Source organism: Xenopus laevis, chromosome 5S, assembly GCF_017654675.1.
Source record: "Xenopus laevis strain J_2021 chromosome 5S, Xenopus_laevis_v10.1, whole genome shotgun sequence".
In the NCBI taxonomy this organism is placed as follows: Eukaryota; Metazoa; Chordata; class Amphibia; order Anura; family Pipidae; genus Xenopus; species Xenopus laevis.
In genome coordinates this window covers 120944501-120966195 of record NC_054380.1, presented here as the reverse complement: position 1 = coordinate 120966195, position 21695 = coordinate 120944501, and the positions used below count along the sequence as shown (strand labels likewise).

General features: G+C 43.5%; 1 long non-coding RNA gene across 1 annotated transcript; it reads right to left on the bottom strand.

The window, feature by feature from the left end:
- Positions 1-2099: 2099 nt before the first annotated feature.
- Positions 2100-21621, bottom strand: LOC121394318. The gene is made up of 3 exons (XR_005961651.1): positions 20987-21621; positions 19465-19610; positions 2100-2339 (listed from the first exon to the last, which is right to left on the bottom strand). It is a non-coding gene; the product is annotated as an uncharacterized LOC121394318 (long non-coding RNA).
- Positions 21622-21695: the final 74 nt, after the last annotated feature.

Below are 21695 nucleotides of genomic sequence, written 5' to 3'. Positions count from 1 at the left end.
ACTTAGTGTAGAACACAATTTTGGCCACATTCATTGAATCTGGTTAACTGTAAACCTAGACCTGACAGTCAGCAATTGCTGTAGATTTGGTCTGTCTAGCATATTACTGTTAGGTACATATGGGCAAATAGACCCGTTTGACAAACAGTGGAGCAGGCAGACCATTGGCCAGTAAATAGCTTCACAAATGTAATGGCCCTGCTCCAATCCTTTGCCCTAGGGTTGGCCCTTAGATGAATGTTTCCTTTAGGGGATACCATGTGGGCTCCTTGATCAGACATCTTGGGCACCCACAATGAGTTCTGCACTTTTAGTGACAGAATGGGCTCCGTTATGCACTTTTGGGGGCAATAAGGTTTTGGGATATTTGAGGTACCATGCAAGCAGATTCCTAAGGAAATTGACTTGTTTGGACCAATACAAATTTGTAGTTATCAATTAATGTAACAGAAAATTGAGCAAAGCAATATACTTTATCTGTACCCATTTTTAGCCATGATGAAATGAAAGGTTTAATTTTGTTTTTAGGGGTTACTTCATTGGAGGGTACCTATTGTTTTCACTGGGGTCCTTGTTTCTGCCATAGCTGTTGGTTGTGAATTATGGTGTTGACTTGGAGCTCAGGCAGTTGGTGGAAGGAAATGCAGCAGTAAGAAATATATTGCTTTGCTATTATTAAAAGACTCTGACTATGCCTCTAAATACAAAAGCAATTAGCTTGGCTTTACTCATAAATTATGTTTTGTGCATTACTGTGCTATCATTTTTCAAGTATAAAATCTGATATTTTTCATTCTTGATTGATCGAACCTGATTTAGATTCCTATAAAATAAAATAATATTCATTATACTGCAAGAATAACTTTACTTCTCTGCATATTTGTATTAATGAAAGTGAGAGCTCCCATGCAGCTTGCCCTGACAAGGAGAATAAATATTGATCCACAGGCTATAATGGTATTTTCCCTCCCAGATTGTCATGGGAATAGGGAATATTTTATTTGCATACAATATATTATGTGCCCTCTAAGAAAGACCACCCAAATAATGTATTATATTATACTGTAAATCCTACAGACTACAATCACTAAGATCTTGTAATAACTTACCCCGGTAGGGGTGTTGGGGGTCGGCGGGGACGCCCACCGCACTCCAAGCGGGGACGCCCGCAGGGTTCTTCGGCGCCTAGGGCGCGCGCGCCGTGTCTGGTTGTGTCTTAAAGGCGCACGCGCGTTGACGTGTGACGTCAGTGCGCAAAGGCGCAAAATTCAAATGTTTTTAAAGGTACAGTTTTACTTTATGCATTGCCTGTGATAGGATTGATATCCTGGTGCTTCTTGTGCTTGCTGATCCTGACCTTGATTCTTGTTTGATAACCCGTGTTTGACCCTGCTTGTATACTGACTACTCTGAACTCTGAATATTGACCCAGCCTGAACTTTGACCACTCTCTTGCCTGATCCTATCTGTCTGATTGATACCCGGTTTTGACCCTTGCCTGCCTGACGATTCTGATATCCGCCTGCCTCGATCCAGCCTGTCTGACCATCCGCTTGCCTTGACCATTGTACCGTGACCTGCAGCCAAAAGACTCTGCTAAACAGCCGTGCCCCTCCGCCAGCCAGAACATCTCGCCTTGCACCCCTCGTTAAGTCCAGGTGGCACCCAAGTAAGCTGAGGGCTCCTCCCGAAGCCCAACGGTGGTCACACTACTGGTGAAGCCGAGCAGAGACCGGGGTGCTTGGCATTTGTTCTGGTATCAGGTGCCCGGCCGTGACAGATCGGTCCTGATTCCAAGTGGCATAGCCAAATGATGCCCTATTGTACTTTCCCCTTAGAGATTAACTTCTTGTTTCATTGTGTTAGTGTGTGTCATTCTTGTGTCAGTGTGTGACCAGTGTGTAATGGGGGGACACTGTCAAACACCTCCCAGTTCTGCAATGCATCAACTTTACAGCATACATGTCCTATTTGCAGATGCAGATGTTACTGATGATTTGTCAGAGGGAAAATGGCCGCCTGGTGAAAGTTACTATTTGTTTTAGGAAAATGTGATGGCGCTGGCAAATGATGTGGCTTGGGTGGGGAAGATATGCCACATATATACATGGTAGGAAAATGTAGGCTTTACATGTCCTTTAAGGCCTGGTGGCATCCAAGTAGCGGAGGGCTTCTCCCGAAGAGAAAGGCAGCTATTATAGGCAGAAGTGTGAGCCGTTACTGGAACCTTGGCATTTGTTCTGGGTTTTGGGATACCATGCGTAACTGTCCTCGCTAGGACTGTGGCCCTTCAGGAGATCCTTTGGTATTGTGGCAGGTCAGTCTGACCCTGGCTTTATCTGGAAACAAAAGAAGCGTTACATATAAATGGAATCGGTCACATTCATGAGATAAACGGTTCTGTAAAGAGATAAAGGAACTAGTTGAGAGATAAAATGTGTTTTATCAACCACAATGTCTGATCTCGTGCAATATTTATCAAGAACAGATGCTACCATGAAATAATCGGATTCATGATTAGAGTTTTTCTGTCAAATGTACCTACATTACTGTTAACTTAAAGGGATACTGTCAGGGGGAAAAACTTTTTTTCAAAATGAATCAGTTAATAGTGCTGCTCCAGCAGAATTCTGCACTGAAATCCATTTCTCAAAAGAGCAAACAGATTTTTTTATATTCAATTTTGAAATCTGACATGGGGCTAGACATATTGTCAATTTCCCAGCTGCCCCAAGTCATGTGCTCTGATAAACTTCAATCACTCTTTACTGCTGTACTGCAAGTTGGAGTGATATCACCCCCTCCCTTTCCCCCCCCAGCAGCCAAACAAAAGAACAATGGGAAGGTAACCAGATAGCAGCTCCCTAACACAAGATAACAGCTGCCTGGTAGATCTAAGAACAACAGTCAATAGTAAAAACCCATGTCCCACGGAGACACATTTCTTTTGAGAAATGGATTTCAGTGCAGAATTCTGCTGGAGCAGCACTATTAACTGATGCATTTTGAAAAAACATGTTTTCCGATGACAGGATCCCTTTAAACCCTTCAGTAAGACTAGGGACAGATGGGGCCGAAATAAACCTGCTCAAACACAAAGGCCGATTTCAGCCCCTCACCACAAGCAGTAGCCTCTTCTTCTTTCGTGTCCGGAAGTTTTGTGTCGGTTCTGGCGTGAACACACTCTGTGAATTTCAGTGCAAAATGCAAAGTCTTTTCGTTTGTTTGCACAGGAACAGACACAAGGCTTCCGGATGCGAAGGAAGAATGAAAATGCCTCTCGCAGTAAGGGGCTGAAGAAGTCCTGCAGATTTCAGCTGGGTGATTTCACCCCATGTGGCCCTAGTCTAAAGACGGCCATAGACGCAGAGACGCTTGTTTGGCGATATTAGGCTGATATTGGTTTGGTGATATTGGGCTGATCGGATCACAATGCATCCGAAATGGGTGGTCGGATCAGGGGACAGCATACATGCACAGATGCGGCTGCGATCCAACTGGATTTTTTAACCTGCCCGGTGTCGGACTGGCCCACCAGGATACCAGGAAAACTCCCGGTGGGCCCAGGTGTCAGTGGGCCCTCCTGCTTCTAATCATTTGGCCTATTTCATGGCCATTATCAATTTCTATGAGAACAAAGAAGCTAAATAGATGAATTAATAGATTATAGTATGTAAAGAAAAGAGACTAGGAGAATAGAGGTTGAGTGAGGAGAGGAAGAATAATAGTACTGAGAGTGGGCCCCTGGTCTAAGGTTTTTGGGTGGGCCCCTGGTGTCCCAGTCCGACACTGTGTGGGGGCCCCTGAGGTAGCAGTCCCAGTGGGTCCAGGACCCCCAATCCGACACTGAACCTGCCCGTTATCAATATCTACCCGACTTTCTGCCCATTATCAATTTTGGAAGCCCGTTGGATGGCCCCACACGGGCCAATAAGCTGCCGACTCTATCTGTCGGCAGCTTTTATTGGCCTGTGTATGGGGGCCTTTAGGGAATGAGTTATTACAATTCAATGTGGTGGAACCCAGATGGATCCTGATGGATTTCAAGTATTTGATCATAATTATAAACTCTTTCCTCATTTTGAACAGTGACATTTTTTATTGGGTGATAGAATTTGTCAGCTTTTCTTTCCTATGAGGTGTTAGCAATACTAGAATAAACAATATATGGGCATATATTATTTGTGTATTTATGAGTGTGCACTGCAATATAGGCTGCCTCCATCAAAAGAGCTTCCTAGCCAGCATTATAAAATGGTGCTATCACTACTGAATACATTTCAGGTGTAGCTCAGCAGAGATTTAATGGCAACTTCTGTTCATATCTGCTAATGCAAATCACCAAAGAATGAATAATTGGTTCTTTTGAATTCTATTTACAGGTTTTCTGACTCCCTGATTAGCTGAGTGGGAGCAACTATGTCGGAGCGGACTAACTGGCCGGGCCTCTCCATTTGGGGTAACTGGAATATGAGTGTAAGCTGATTAATCAGTGATCCTGTTATGTATCCCATGTAGAAGGCTGAGTTACAGTATGAGTTACAGTATGTGCACAATGGATTTGCTCTCCTCATCCCAGAGGTACTTATTCCTGTGGCCTGGATTTTCAGTTGCCTGCAGTACATGTGCTTCCTCTGGCACTTTTGGGTCACACAAATAAACTCTGTACATCATCTTCGCTAGCTGGGATTTGTAGCCTGACACCAGCTGGAAGATCACAGGTCGGCTATAATGGATATAAATGATAATCTCCCAATTAATAAACAGTCTAATTATATGGAATGTATGCTTTATCTATGGATATTGTATTTTCTTCTGAGGCATGGGATCCAAGCATCTACACTACAATAGTTTCTGAAGATTCTAGGTCTCCTTTTCTAGTTCTAGAGGTCACTGTACCATTTTCTAGTTCTAGAGGTCACTGTACCATCACATTGTTTTGCAAAAGGGGAATACCTATGCTAGCATTGATGGTATCCATGTGTGCAGAGAATAATAAAACCTAGGGAGTATATCCTTTTACTGCACCCTACGTACTGCACCCCAGATTTGTCATGCTTTTTGCCATTGGTCAGCCTTAAGGAAGTAAAGAGGAGTCAGACTTCTGCAGTTCCTCTTTCTGCTGTTCCAATTATTCTGGCGGCCAAGAATATGGAACAATACAAAGATTAAAATCCATGTTTATGGTCTCTCCTATGGTATCCATGTGTCAGCCAGAGAGACAAGGCAAGCCATGGTCATTCATGCCTAGATGCAGTCAAGAAGTTTGGACAAATTAGATAAAACTGCCAAGTGCCCAACCAGCATGGCATCTCAGGGGTCCATTTTGAAATACTCTCCGGCATTACACTGGGAGGCAATTGTCAGGGAGCCCGGAGCTCCCTCCTGGGAGGTAGTCAGGATCAAGGAGGAAGCCCTCTTGAGGGTGCAAGGTCGCGGTATCCAAAAGGGTTAAGCAAGATACAAGGTCAAAGTCCAGGCAAGAGTTCAATGGCAGGCAGATCAGGATCAAATAACAAGAGTCCAGGCAAGGGGTCAAAACCAAGGCAGGAGCAGGAATCAGGATAACAGGATAACAGAAACCCAGGTTCAGGGTAGCAGAACCTATTCTTGGGCACCCTTCTGGAGCCCTGGGCGCCCTTTTATAGCTGAATTTGTTGCCATAGTGACGTCACTGGCGTCCTTACGCTGGAGTGCTTGCGCCGGCGTGTTTGCGCATGCGTGTTTTACACATGCGTCGGCGTTGCGGCGCTGGCGTCCCAGCGTCCACGTGGGCCGACTGGGCGCCGCCATTTTGGATTCTTCGCCGCCGGGAGCAGACGCGTCTCTTCATGCTCCCGGCGGTCTTGACAGTGATGGATTGAGCTGTAGGATAGCAGGATGGTCATGACCATCTTATATACTGCAAGTCGATAGAAACTTGCAGAGGATAATCAAAAATAAATACTGTATGTCTAGACAAACAGAAAATAAAAACGATGGCAATGTGCCTAATTGGCCATTTACTGGAAGCAGTTGGTAGGTCACTTTAGCAGTGACCAATGTAGCCATCAGCAAATTGCTGTCCCTGTTTAGAACTTTTACCTTAGAGACATTACAACGAATCCATGAAAGGGAAGAAAGAGACAAAATGAAAGCCCTTCTTTAATAAATCTACATTGTTAGATTCTACCTTGAATATAAAGTACAGCTTTGCGTGCCGCTACATAAAAAGCCATGAAGCTAATAAGAACTCAAGAAGAACTTGCCAAAATATGAATAAAGTGAAGCTATTAGTTATGCCGACCATCAGAGCAAACGGCAGCTGCTTCTATTAGAAGTGTGGCACCAAACAGATTACAGTGTGTCACGTCACTACAAAGACTCACTGGGAACTTTCCCTTTGCACTTTCAGACAACACAAGATTAAACAAAGGGAGGTGAAACCTTCAGCAAAGGGGAAACAAGAAATGAACCCTGACAAGACTATAAAAATGTAGAATTGTATAATAAAGTAGTCACTGTCTGGCTGGTCAGAAATGGCTTCCATGCTTTGTACGACCAGTAATGACAAAACAATAATATCCAAACTAGACCATAGTTAGAGGACTATGTAAAATTAATACTTATATATTGGCTGTTACAAGACAGGAGAGGGTGTGATTGTGAGAAAAGCAATGATTTTGTTATGAATGTAAAACCGCCTCTTCCAATTTCATTGAATGTAGGGGGGCACCAAATCCAGGATTCAGTTTGGGATTCGGCCAGGATTCAGCCTTTTTCAATAGGATTTGAATTCGGCCAAATCCAGGTGCCTGGCATAACCAAATCCTAAAATCATGTGACTTTTCATCACATAAAAAAGGAAGTTAAACAATTTTTAAGCAGTTCATAGTTCTCTTCCTTGAACATGCAAATTAGAGTTCAGATTCAGGTCCCTATTTAGCTGAGTCTTTCGAGAAGGATTCGGGATTTGGACGAATTCCAAAAAAGTCAATTCAGTACATCCCTACTTGAATGGGATGTGCTTGACATCTGGTGTTTCTAAGCCCAAAGATTAAATATATAATATATAAAATCACCAGTATTGAAATACACCAGTGGAAGAAACACCCCATGTACCACCAGTTGAAACGGCAATTTAATATAAGCAAAACAGAAAGGAAAGAAACAAAATCAAACACTAAAGCTTACCATAGACGCAAAGATCTGATTCATACTATTTTTGTTACTATATTTGGTACTATATACTATTTTTGTACCGTGTGTAGAGAGTCCCGACAGTTTTCGTCCGGCGGAGATCGGCCGTTTTGTCGATGGATCAGGTTGAAAGATTTCTGTCGGCTGCCGATAATATCTCTGCGTGTATTGCTGATCATACAATTTTCTGTGGGAGACTGTCAATAGCTTTGGTCGGACATAACTTTCGTACGATTGCTGTCAGGGGCAGAACATCGGCTGATTCTTCTGTTCTTTTTTACTTTATTTGATCTGAATGGTTAGTGGCAGGTCGGGAGATGGGAAAGTCCGATCGTACGGTGATTCATACGATCGGATCTTTGCGTCTATGGCCAGCTTTAAGGGCCAGATTTATTAAGGGTCTAATTGTAAATTAGAATTCAAACTAGAATTTTCGAGTTTGATTTTTTTGTCAAAACTCACAAATTCAATTTGGGAATAATCTAAACTTGAATCATACCTGGACCTAGGGTTGCCACCTTTTCTAAAACCTGCCTTGGCAGGTGTTTTACCGGCTAGGCCGATAAAATACCGGCTGGGTGGCAACCCTACCTGGACCCTGGGAACAACTTGAATTCTAAAATTTGCCACCTAAAACCTGCCGACTTAATGTAGAAATCCAGTGACCCATTTGAAGATGTTAATAAACTTCCATTCGATATGTGAGTATATTTTATAAGAGTTAAAAAAAATTCACATGAATTCGAAATTTGACATTTGATAAATCTGCCCATAGGGATGGCCATACATGCACAGATTTGGCCAGGCATTTTGGCTGATTTTGACCATACGCACCAATCATCTGGCCGTGTATGGCCAGTCTGGGAGCTGCTTAGAGTGATAATCTTGCGATCCATCTAGAGTAATTATCTTGCGATCCTGGTGGATCAAAGATCATCATTCCTAATGGAAAATTTACATTATAAGTAAGCGAAGAGGAACTACAACCCAGCGCCTATTTATTTCACTTGGAATAAAAGTAAGACTAAATAATTTCTAAGGTGTTGATCCGTGGAGAAGAACTGACATTTCAGGTGAACATTAGCTGGATTTTCTCAACAAAATAACCCAGATTGACAGAGGAAATTCAACAAGATCAGAATTCCTATTTATTACTGGGGTGAGAGAAGAAACATATTCAGTAAATCCTAGAATCTAAAGGCCCCTATACACGGGTCGATAAAAGCTGCCGACAGACAGAGTTGGCACTTATTGACCCGTGTGTGGAGCCATCCGCCGGGTTTCCTCGATCGATATCTGGCCAAAAGTCAGACAGATCTCGATTGAGTGGGTTAAAAAAATCCCGTCAGATTGCGACCTTATCTGTGCGTTTATGCGGTCCCGCTATCCGACTGCCCATATCAGATGCATTATGAACTGATCATTGGGCCTTAGGGCCCACGATCGGATCAGCCTGATATCGCCCATCTCAATGTGGGCATATCGGGGGGGGGGAGATCCGTTTGTTTGGCGACATCCTAGATATAAGTTGGTCTACAGTTCTGCTTGAAAAAATACACTAGAGGAGTCGAAAATTGCCCTGCTGATATTGCAACTAATGTGTAACCCACTCTGTCTCTCTCTGACATGAACATTGAGTGCTACCTCAGCACTGCGCAATTTGTTGCGCCCTAAAAATACATGTTAATAATAAACCTACGAGGTTAGTATGAAGAGACAGGCTGCTTCTGAGATCACCCAGTTCTGAGTTCTTTGTGAAGTTGTCTCTGTTTTTTTCAGAGTTGCCAGATACAGAAAGTGTGACAATTTGGGTTATGTTTATTTACTGTTTCTCATAACAGTCAGAGCAAAGATCTCCCAAGGATTTGTGTTTTGCAGCATTTAGATGATAACCAGACTATAAGACAGTCCTATAGGAATGCAGATAAATAAGGAATTGTTAAAAAATATTTATTTAAATATATTTGGCCAACTGCATCAGTCATCTCTGAGCCACTTATACTGAATACTTATAACGACATTAGTTGAAATAATCCTGAGTAATCACTTAAAAATGTCCTTCACATGCAGGGGGGCGCAGAGGTGCAGCTTTATTGCATGCTGCATGACTTAAAGGCATACTGTCATGGGAAAATAGTTTTTCAAAATGAATCAGTTAATAGTGCTGCTTCAGCAGAATTCTGCACTGAAATCCATTTCTCAAAAGAGCAAACAGATTTTATTATATTCAATTTTGAAATCTGACATGGGGCTAGACATATTGTCAATTTCCCAGCTGCCCCAAGTCATGTGACTTGTGCTCTGATAAACTTTAATCATTCTTTACTGCTGTACTGCAAGTTGGAGTGATATCACCCCCTCCCTTTCCCCCCCAGCAGCCAAACAAAAGAACAATGGGAAGGTAACCAGATAGCGGCTCCCTAACACAAGATAACAACTGCCTGGTAGATCTAAGAACTACACTCAATAGTAAAAACCCATGTCTCACTGAGACACATTCAGTTACATTGAGAAGGAAAAACAGCAGCCTGCCAGAAAGCATTTCTCTCCTAAAGTGCAGACACAAGTCACATGACCATGGGCAGCTGGGAAACTGACAAAATGTCTAGCCCCATGTCAGATTTCAAAATTGAATATAAAAAAAAAATCTGTTTGCTCTTTTGAGAAATGGATTTCAGTGCAGAATTCTGCTGGAGTAGCACTATTAACTGATGCGTTTTGAAAAAAACATGTTTCTGATGACAGGATCCCTTTAATAAATGAACCCCAGTCTGTATAATTCATACTTGTCATGAGGACAAGTATTATTTCAGACATTCCAAGCAATAATGCCTTGTAGGTACATATTTTGACTTGCCAATTGATTCATTTGTGTCACTTATTTAAAGTGATGATGATAAATTGTAATACACTGTAGGGAGTTTATTTTCTTCTTACCGTCGCATTGTTAATCTACACGTTGAGGAGAATATCCTTGACAGTTGGCATCTGTTTCCATGACTGCAGCAATGACTGCTATGATTTTCCTGTGTCTGGAACTTTTACGCTTGTTCTGTTTTTGTGACTTTATCTGATAACACGGTGGGACATCACATTCTTTCTCTTGATTGTCTCTGGGAAAATTTCAGTCCGTCAATTTTCACTGCCCTCTTTAAAGCAAAAGGGCAATGTAACATTTGCCCCTGGTCTAGAAATCATAGTAAACCCAAAGGTTTGCTCTCAAATCAAATGCAACTAATGATTGCTATGGGTAGGTTGTCCTCGAATGGGGGTTCCCAACCTTTTTTTTTACCCGTGAGCCACATTCAAATGTAAATGAGCCAAGAAGTAACACAAACATGAAAATTGTCCTGGTGCCAAATAAGGACTGTGGTGGCCCACAGGAGGCCTCCAAGCAAGGAATTCAAAAACAAACGCCTGCTTTGAGGCCACTGGAAGCAACATCCATGGGGTTGGAGAGCAACATGTAGCTCACGAGCCACTAGTTGGGGAACACTGAGCAGATATGTTGCCCCCTGTTATTGTAACTCACACTAAGATGCTTTACATGTACAGGGGAAAGACTTCAAGAAGATTCCAGATGATAGCTCCAAGACAAGGATTGGGGCAAGAACAACTAAATAGTATGGATCCAGCAATGAATATTTAGCATATAAATTGTAGTAAACAGTTCTAACTCAACAAAAACAAAAAAAATGGAAGGAGAACTCCAGCACAACCTGGAATAAAAGTTCTCCTTCCATTTTTTTGTTTTTGTCTACAGACACACAGTGAAGTTGCAAGAACAGAGTAACTATATTCAAGCTGAACATAATATAGTTTACAGACCACCACCAACCTGTTTGCATTTGGACTTCATTAACTCTTATAGTCCTAACAAAAAAAAACTACAGCAACGAGGCAAAGGGCTATTACAAAAAAAAAGCTGTGGAACCCCAAAAGAAAGACAAAGAGCTGGACCATGAACCCACAAGAGTAGGGAATATGCCATTCATACTTGAATTATAGGTGAGAATTGACTGACACAGGTAACATTTCATGAGTTTTTCATAGGAGGCATGGAGACCAGTTATAAATTAGATAGATTGCGATATATATTATCATAAGATAATAGGTAATGTTATACAAATCCATCCTGAACTTCACAAGCTAAAAGTGTCACAAAGAAGCTGACGGATTCTGACATGTATCATAAATTTTAAATAACAAATGGAATATTTGTTCATACTCTTCTGAAGGTGGATCAATGGGCAGCGGAGGTCTCATCTTTCACTCGTAGCCTACAGGGGTTCTAAGCATCACTAATGTCTATTTTGCAACATGAGTAGATGAAGTCCAAGGCAGCGATGTCACCCACCCTTAGGCATAACAAGACCTTAATTTGACTCAAGATCTGTCCAGAGGTAGATTATGTTTCTCGATACAGTTACAAGGTGCACACATGAGAAGTACTCTTTGTGAATACATCAAACAAAGACACCTATCCCAAAGCACACACACACACAAAGCATGGCTATGGATGATGTACTATAATTAGACTGTGTCTTTCTGTTAACAGTTGTCTCATGCCTGCTCCTTTCATGTATTAATCCCATAGCTGAGCACTTCTATTATCAGAGGAGAACAAGGAAGACGTTTCCCATGTACAGAGAGACCTCACTCTGTCACGCTGATAAATTATTGAAGACTCTGGTGACAAAGCATTGCATCCTGCTGACATTTTCAGCTCCTCTTGTCGTTTTTTCCGGAGATCATAGGTAATTCTGCAATATATCATGACCTTTTCTTTGACATATCGGGTCAGGACAATAGACTTCTTTGACTGTATTTACCAAAGGCCATCGAAAATTGGACAGGATCTGAAAATAAAGTTAATTCACCTGCCAATATTAAACTGTTATGAATGGAACATCTCATGTATCTAAGTAAAAATAAATCAGGCACTGAAGCCTAAAAGCTGTATTCTGTATATCTGTAGGGGTTACTTTTCTTTGTATGCCCACAGAAAGTATTTTCTGTTATCAGTAATTCAGATACCAGCAGGGGTGCTCCGCCAATGAGGCGAGTTGAGGCCGTCGCCTCAGTCGGCAGCGCCCCACTAGGTACCAGGGGCAGCAAAAATGCTGCTCCTGGTACTTTAAGAGCGAATTTCTGGGGGAGGGGGGGCAGCGGCAACTGCTGCTGCCTCAGGCAGCGGAGGGGCCAGGATCACCCCTGGATACCAGTTAGCAATCTTCTAAATCCATTTAGCTTTTTTTCTACTGGACTGGTCTATCATTTCCCTGTTGTTGGGGAACACCCTACTTTAGAAAAAAATAGTACAGCGTGATTAAGAAAACAAGTTTATTTAGGATAATGAGACGTGTCCATTGATTTGTATAAATTTCAGCAAAACTATGCACTATTTTACATGTTTTGAGGTATAAAATTAAAAACCTGTTTTTTAAGTAAACATTTTCCCAAGTTCTTTGGTGGCAAGAGCAATGAGGTTCATCAGGCGGAGAGCTCATATTTGATAAGGGTACATAAATGTGTGAGCAAGATAATGGCATGAGTCAATGGTCCCTTTCTACTGAATGTCTTCCATGTCACCTGTTGCTATAACCAGGGCAGCTATCAATGTGGTGTAGGTGGCACAATTGTATGGGGACTGGTCACTGATGGGGCTCTGAAACCAATATTTAGGCTAGAGGAATACAGAGAATAACACAGGAATCCCAAAAAGCTATGAGGATCCCCAGTTAAGGTTGTCACCTTTTTGATCTGGCCCTACCGGCCGGTGACGTAAGGGTGGGGTGGGCCAGAGAGGGGCAGGGTTGTGCCGGTCCAGGGGCGGGTTATGACATTCCAGGGCAGGGTTATGATGTTCTGGGATGGGGGTATGATGTTTCTGGACGGAATTTCGCAAGGAAGGACTGCACCCTTGGATTAGGTAAGTAGGGGAGAGGGGCGGATCTGAGGCAGGCCAGGGCGGGCCCCTGCCTTGGCTGGTATTTTACTGGCTAGGCCGGGGAAATCCCGGCCAGGTGACAACCCTATCCCCAGTATGACTGTATGACTATACAGAGCAATGGTGAGTGATTTAATACCACAATCCCACATAATATTCCCTAGCACAGAAATTTGCACATTAATGATTTATTTAGAGAGATTTTTTTTATAAGTCTGACTCCCCATGGTGTAACCTTGTTGTTTTTAAAGGAATGACAATATAATGTACTGTTGCCCTGCACTTGTAAAACTGGGGTATTTGCTTCAGAAACTCTACTATAGTTTATATAAACAAACTTCTGTGTAGCCATGGGGGCAGCCATTCAAGCACAGGACACAGAGTATATAACAGATATGTTCTACTATAGTTTTTATAAAAAAACTGTTGTGTAGCCATGGGGGCAGCCATTTAAAGGGATACTGTCATGGGAAAAAAAAATTTCAAAATGAATCAGTTAATAGTGCTGCTCCAGCAGAATTCTGCACTGAAATCCATTTCTCAAAAGAGCAAACTGATTTTTTTTATATTCAGTTTTGAAATCTGACATGGGGCTAGATATATTGTCAATTTCCCAGCTGCCCCATGTCATGTGACTTGTGCTCTGATAAACTTAAATCACTCTTTACTGCTGTACTGCAAGTTGGAGTGATATCACTCCCCCCCCAGCAGCCAAACAAAAGAACAATGGGAAGGTAACCAGATAACAGCTCCCTAACACAAGATAACAGCTGCCTGGTAGATCTAAGAACAACACTCAATAGTAAAAACCCATGTCCCACTGAGACTCTTTCAGTTACATTGAGAAGGAAAAACAGCAGCCTGCCAGAAAGCATTTCTCTCCTAAAGTGCAGGCACAATTCACATGACCACATGACCAGGGGCAGCTGGGAAATTGACAATATGTCTAGCCCCATGTCAGATTTCAAAATCGATTATAAAAAAATCTGTTTGCTCTTTTGAGAAATGGATTTCAGTGCAGAATTCTGCTGGATCAGCACTATTAACTGATTCATTTTGAAAAAAAAAATTTTTTTCCCATGACAGTATCCCTTTAAGCATGGAATTTGTTTTAGCCACTTGTGTAATGGAATCTGAGCTGGATAACCAAGATGGCGTCCAAGATGGTGGCTCCCTGGTTCCTCACGGACGCAGACGGATGATGTCGACCTCTTCCCACACTCAGATTGGTCGCCGGCGACGGAATGGGCGTCGGCGTCAATAATGGGCGCCGGCGTCAGTCGCACACGTCAGCGCGTCAGTCGCTGACGTCAGCGCGTCCGCGCATACGTCATGACGCCGATGCGTCCAAAATTGGCGCCAAACCTGGGCCTTTATAAGGGAACTCCGGACAGTCATCAGTGCCCAATTATAGGTTTAGTTTACTACTCCTGGGTGTGATTCATTGCAAACTTCTTGTCTATTGTGTACCGACCCTTGCCTGGAATTCTCGACCTTGAACCTCTTCTGCCTGGACTGATCTTGTTGCCTGTTTTTGACCATTCTTCTGTCTCATCCTCTACTGTACTGCGAACTTGGACATTGTTATTTTCCTCCCTTGGTCCTCACTACTCCTGAGGCCTTTGGCCTTACAACTTGTTATACTGGCATAGGACTCTTTCTGTTTACTGCCTGTTGCCTTGTAAATCTGTGAGATGCTAACTCTATGTTTGTCCTCTACCCACTGGACCATTGAAATGTTAGGTCTTTAGTTGCCCTTTAAGTGAGGAATGTCTAACTGGTGGCTCTCCACTTGTTCATAATACATATCTCAATTCATTGATCAAGCAGGTTTGCAAATTTCATCTGCTGGTGCAGCATTTCAGCCAGTGCAAGGTGTGTTGGTCGATAGGGAAGTGGTGAACAGCCACAACTTGTAACTGCAGTATTTGTTCCTGGCTGGCAGTTGGTATCAGATAGGTTTACTTAAAAACAGAGCTTTGAATGGATATGGCAATGAAGGGATATGCACATCTCTTTAGCAGTGAGAGCAGGGAGAAATGTAGAAATCTGCCAATATCATTAAGGATGGATTGGAGTGGAGCTAGACAGCTGAGCTGAGTTCCAGTAAGAAGGAGCTGGCAGGTTGAGTTGGAAATCACGGTGCATTATTTATATCTTTCCTGCAATAACTAGAAGCCTGGAAGCTATACAGTAGGGCTGTATTTGGGCACTGGTATATATCGCATGTTACACACATACAATTCTAGCTGCATCAGAAGAGGACAAAAATATCTCAAATTAATAAAAAGCAAGGGCATGTTTCCATATACATATCAATTAGTGGGACATCATATAACCAGGACTTTAACCCAGAACAAGACAGGGCTTTCACTAGGTGCTGGTTAAAAGCTTCTAGACCTTTACCTATGAGTGCAGCTTTTAGCTGAGACATTTTCTAAGGAATATTACAAGTGGCGTTTCTCAAGTTAAATGTAACAATGACTTGGGTTCCTCCAAGTCTCAATGCCCAGTCCTACTCTACAGACAGTTGTGGGCTAGGACTGATGATTAGGCTAGAGCCACACAGGGGCTGAAATCAATAAGCTGAAATACTACCAAGGCAGACCAGTAGATTTCGGCTCAAGATTCAAAGACTTGAGCTTGTTTGCTGAAGTCAACCGAGTCTGTTCGCGCCAAAGACGGTTTACAACTACTGAATGCTGAAAAGACAGGAGGCTACTGCCCACGTTAGGGCTGAAATCATCCAGCATATTTCAATTGATCTGATTTTGGCCCTCGTGTGGCCCTAGCTTAAAGCTGTCATTGCTAATGTCACAGAGGCTAACCTCCCTGGCCATGCCATGTAATCTCAGATTGGTGTCGAAGTAACTGGTTCTGATCTACATTGGTCACTTTCCGTAACACAAAGGCAGCAAATGGGAGACTAAAGCGAGATGTGACCTGAGTGCTCCGCTCTGTGATATTTCTGCACCTGTATTTTTGCATTGAAATCTGCTCTAAGGCCAAGGACACTCAGAGTGTTGGCTCCAATTGCTCTCAGCCTGCGTATTTATTTTCAGGCTGGGAGAAGTGGCTCCACTCCATGCCCCAGCTCCATTCACCTGAACTAATTACACTTGCATGCAGGCACATGCAGCAATCGTCCTAAATACAAGAAAGCAGGCATTTTCAGGACGACTTCTGCTCAACAGCATGTGCCTGAACTCAGGGCTGGATTTATATAGTGGGCACCGCTAGGCCCGTTGCTGTTTGCTGCTCATCACCTCCCCTTTATTTGCTCAAATTTTCATCATCAGGACCGGAGCAATGGGGATTGGTGCACCGGGAATTTTAAAAACTATCTCCTGCGTATCCCCAGTGTTTCTGAACCAATGTGGGTGTTTTTGGGCAGCATGCCGCTGCCTAAAATTCTGCTGCCCTAGGCCTGGGCCTTGGTGGCCTTTTCACAAATCAGGGCCTGCCTGCACTCAAGCTTAAGCAATTCATAGGCAGGCTGACAGCAGCGGAGCCGACATTGAGGTGGGCGATATTGTGCTGATCCGATCGTGGGCCCTATATGCTGCAATACAGGCGGTCAGATCGCGCGACCTCATCAACGAACAGATGCGGCCGTAATCAGACGGGATTTTTAACCCTGCCCGATTTCGGCTGATTTTTGGACAGATATCGATTGGGGAAGCCTGTTGGAGGGCCCCACTCACATGTCAATAAGCTGCTGACTCAGTGTGTCAGCAGCTTTTATTGGCCCGTGTATGGCCAGCATAACTTTTGCAGAACTACAACTTCTACCATGTCAACGGCAGTCAAGAACTGACTTTTTGGAGAGACTCGGTTGCAGTTCACTGCTAAAGAGGTTAGATGGCAGACACTTACATAATTGTAAATTAGCATGTAAAGGGTTGGGCTCCAACATTCCAGTTTCTCATAAAATCACCCCATGCCCAGCTTTGGAATTTACTGCAACCAGGCGTCATTCCATAAGATCAAGTCTTCTAATAGCCTGACTTTAGAACCACAAGGGACACCCAGACTGCCTCCACTATCACTGTGTATTAACTTGATTCTATGTCGCTGTCTCTGCAATTATATAGTATATAGTAATTTATTTTAGTGTATATTGATGTCTTGCTAATTGGAAGGGCAGACATGAATCAGAATATGGAATCCACATAACCCTAAATCTGCCTTTGTAATTCATAGGTGCATTGTTTAGACAGAGTGGCTGTCCCACTGCAGCTGGTTGGATAAGCCTGATCGTTAAAAGGCTGCTGTCGTCAGGAAAACAAATGGTTACTGTTGCTTTAAAACAATGTATTAGGTTGGCTAAATTAATTAATTTGGGAGAAGAAATGTACTTCGTTTAGGAAAAGGCCCATTTTGTGCTTGCATGGAGGAATCCATTTCCATGATACCAATGTAATTATTTCCTTTCTGGCAAAATAAAAAAAACTCGAATTTTTCGTGATTTATTTTACCCCGAGGATGGAAAAAGTTTGAATCCGAAAATCCGGCATCTCAGACCTGCCGAGATTGTATATAAATCAATGGGAGAAGTCCCGAAAAAATCCTGATGGTTTAATAAATAAGGGGGAAATAACCTGTGCGGATTTGGCCGGAGTATATTTTAGAAAACAATTAGATAAATTCGGATTTTGATAAATAAACCCCATAGTATTTGTAGGTTCATCTTTGCTAATGCTCCTTGAGTAGGGAAGTTCACAAATTCTAATAATCGGATGGTTTTGTCTGCTATAAAATTCCTGTTCATCTATGGGCCTAGTTGCAAATGATTCACAGCATCGACTTTATTGCATTTTGCTTCTAATCCCAGCAGCCCATTACTTCGATAATAATCTCAATGCCGTTTATATTGCCACGGGGGCTTGTCTGCATGCATTCCCACAGCGCAACCCCCTTCAGCATTTACTGTCTGTACCATCACCCTTCACCCGAAGGTGATAAAGCATCAGACTGCAACTATCCCAGATAACAAGGTCCCTTTCTCTGTCTGATAAAATAGGAGCTAAAAACAGGCCCTTTTATCCTATCAGACACAGTGCAATTAGAGACAGAGAAAAAGATAACTCATGAATAGAATGACCAATGGGATTAACACATTTGCATTCCCAATTTACAATGGTATGATAAACCTGCTGAATTGAATCTATTTCCTTAATCTGTATCATTATACTGTGTCTGCGTGGAAAAAAAAGACATATACTAGACACATTTTTGGTCACATAAATGGAGAGAAATCACAGATGGCTCAGTTAGTCAATATACAAAACTTCTGCACTGCAGTCTGCTTTCCAGGTGGTAATCAATGAATCCCCTCCAGACCTGGTCATGAGTCTAAGGGTTAGTCGCCTGGCGACTAATCGCCTCGTCTTCTGAGCGACTACCTCCCTGAACTGCCTCACAGTGTTTTCTCATAGGCTACAATGAAAAGTCGCCTGCGCTAAAGCACACACGGCGATGTGTTTTCAATAGTCGCCCGAAGTTGCCTCAGTGAGTCGCTCAGAAGACGAGGCGATTAGTCGACAGGCAACAAAATCTCCCCGAATCTCCTCGTGTGGCCTTATCTTAAAGTGCAATTTTCCAGCTGCAAAAAAATAACTCCTTTATGTTCTTGTGCCCAACTGAGTATCTAGTATCACCGGTTGAGATACAATTATAGTCTTTATAGATGCAATTATAGTCTTTGTTAAAGAGAAAATATTCACGCACATAATGCTACACATATACCGTTTCCTGGAAATGCTTCCTACGGCAATTAAAATCTACTGAATTCATACGTTTTGAAATTTGACTGAATACTGAATACTCCAGAAAAGTATATGGCTGAATATTGGCCCATATCTGAACTTTAGTTTTCATAGTAATATTCGAGTAATAACGATATCTGTTAACAAGTAATTGTTTTGTTTTGTTGTCTAGCGATTTGAAGACCCATTTGCCCTGATGAAAGGGAACATATCTAAAATGTTGCTTTCACGTATTTGGTGTTTGACACAATAAACCACAGGAGTTTCCCTGTATTAAACTGCAGCCAGGTGTCTCATAGTCGCCACACAAAAGGGGGTGCCTTTCCCTTCTCACCCAAATATCAAGAGGGTGAGGTGTCCAATGTGTTTGTATTGTTACTATTTAGCAATTAGTATTACTGTACAGCAGGCAGAACAATCTCTGATTTGTTGCAATGGATTTCGTACTAGGGACGAACAGAAACCACATCACCTCAGAGTTCACTTGAATTGCGGTTTTACAAAGCCCCAAAGTCTCTTATCCAGTAACTTTCCTCTCAGTTTAACGCTTTACAAAACATTGTATACCTACGCCATGTTGTCCACATCCAATCAGAGCTTAGTAACCGGCTGTGACAAATGGAGCTACGGGTTGGAGGATTCCATTGGAACACAACAGCTAACAATCACTCAACAGCAGTTCCAGGAAATCCACGTGGGAGGCTGATTCCAACCTGAAAAATAAAGGAGAAAGCGAGTGTGTGAGGTGAGTGTAGGAGGGGCCCGGGTTGTGATCATGGTGGTGCAGGGACTGGAAGGAGCTTCAAATATTGTCTGCAGATCTGAGGAGACCACATGGGCTTATATCAGGATGAAAGCCTGCTTGATTCCCCCCCCCCCCAAGCCTCTTATCTTTCTCGGTCCCATGCTAAAGGTGGCCATAGACTCAAAGATCCGCTCGTTTGGCGACATCGCCAAATGAGCGGATCTTTCCCCGATATGCCACTAAACAGCATGGCTATATCGGGGGTAATTCGAACGTTCGGCCGTATGGCCGAACGATCGAATTACGATTCGCCAAGGGGCTCCGACGGGTCGGTCGGTTTAAAATCAAACCTTGCCGATCGATATCGTGGCCAGATATCGATCGGGAAGACCCGTCGGAAGCCCCCATACACGGGCAGATAAGCTGTCAAATCGGTCCAAACGACCGATATCGGCAGCTTTATGTGCCCGTGTATGGCCACCTTAAAGAGCTCTTGATTTCTTCTATTGGATACATGGTAACCATGCAGGGCAGCCATCAGGGGGGGACAGGGGGGAGAGTTGTAGGGGGCCCCGAGGGTTAGGGGGCCCTGCCACGCCACATTTACTTGATTAGCCCGGCCCCCCATCTTTCCGAGAGCTGCTGACTTCGGGAAGGCATGGACGTTTAAGGGGCCCTGGCCACCAATTTTCTTATAATGATGGTGGGGGGGCCCTGGCCACCAATTTTTTTTCCTCATGTGGGGTCCTAGCCACCAATATTTTTTTATGGGGGGGCCCTGGCCACAAATGTTTTTTTATGGGGGGCCCTGACCACCAATATCTTTTTATTAACATGTGGGAACCCTAGCCACCAATATTTTTTTTGTTTTTTTACTGTGTGGTGGGGAGGGCGGACCTGTAGGTGGGGCTTGCGGTGGGCGCAGCCAAGGGGGCCCAGGAAATTTTGTCGTACGGGGCCCTGCGATTTCTGATGGCGGTCCTGTAACCACGGCCACCATCAGAAATCACGGGGCCCCGTACAGCAACATTTTCAGGGCCCCCTGATCCCCACCTTAGCCCGGGCCCCCAAGCCCACCCCAGATTCCACCACCCCCCCCCACAGTAAAAAGTCCAAGACATCAGAGCTAAAAACGGTACCCCCTCCCCCACTCACAAGTTATAAAAGGCCATTGGTGGTCAGGGCCCCTTATAAGTTAAAAAAAAAATTGCAGCCAGGGTCAAACAAAAGTTTTTTAAAACAACATTGGTGGTCAGGGCCCCCCCTATAAGTTAAAAAAAAAAAACAACATTGGCACCAGGGCCCCCCCATAATTTTTTTTTTAACTTGGTCAGTGGAACTTACCTTAGATTCTTCTATAGCTACTTTCGTGGCTTCGGGTCTTTTTGTGGTGTCAAGACTTGAACTTCGTGTTTTTTCTTGGTTCTGGGTCTTTTTGCGGCTTTGGGTGTTCTTCATGCTTCGGCTACTTTGTGACTTTGGGTCTTTTTGCTGCTTCAGGACTTCAACTTCGGGTTTCTTTGCGGTTTTTGGGTCTTTTCGTGGCTTTGGGTCTTTCGCTTCGGCTACTTTTGTGGCTTTGGGTCTTTTGGTGTCTTCAGGACTTCAACTTCGGGTTCTTTTCGCGGCTTCAGCTAGGTTCGCAGCTTTGGGACTTCGGCTCTTCTGCAATTTGTGACTTCACCGATCCGGGACTTTGGCTCTTCGGGACATTCGGCTCTTTCGGCGGCGCATCACTTCCTCGCTGGTAAGGGGGGCCCGGCTAATTTGAAAAGTGCAGCACAGCTGGGTCCCCCTTGAGGCCCGGTACAGTTGTACCTCATGTGCTCCCCCAATGGCGACCATGAGGGCAACAAAAGGGGTAATGTAAGGACAGGGGAGGGACAGAGGAGAGGGACAGAAGAGAGGAAAGTGATAATGGAGAGGGGAGGGACAGAGGAGAGGAAGGGGATAGAGGAGAGGGGAGGGATAGAAGAGAGGAAAAGAATGGAGGAGAGGGGAGGGAGGGACAGAGGAGAGGAATAGAGGAGAGGGGAGGGACAGAGGAGAGGAA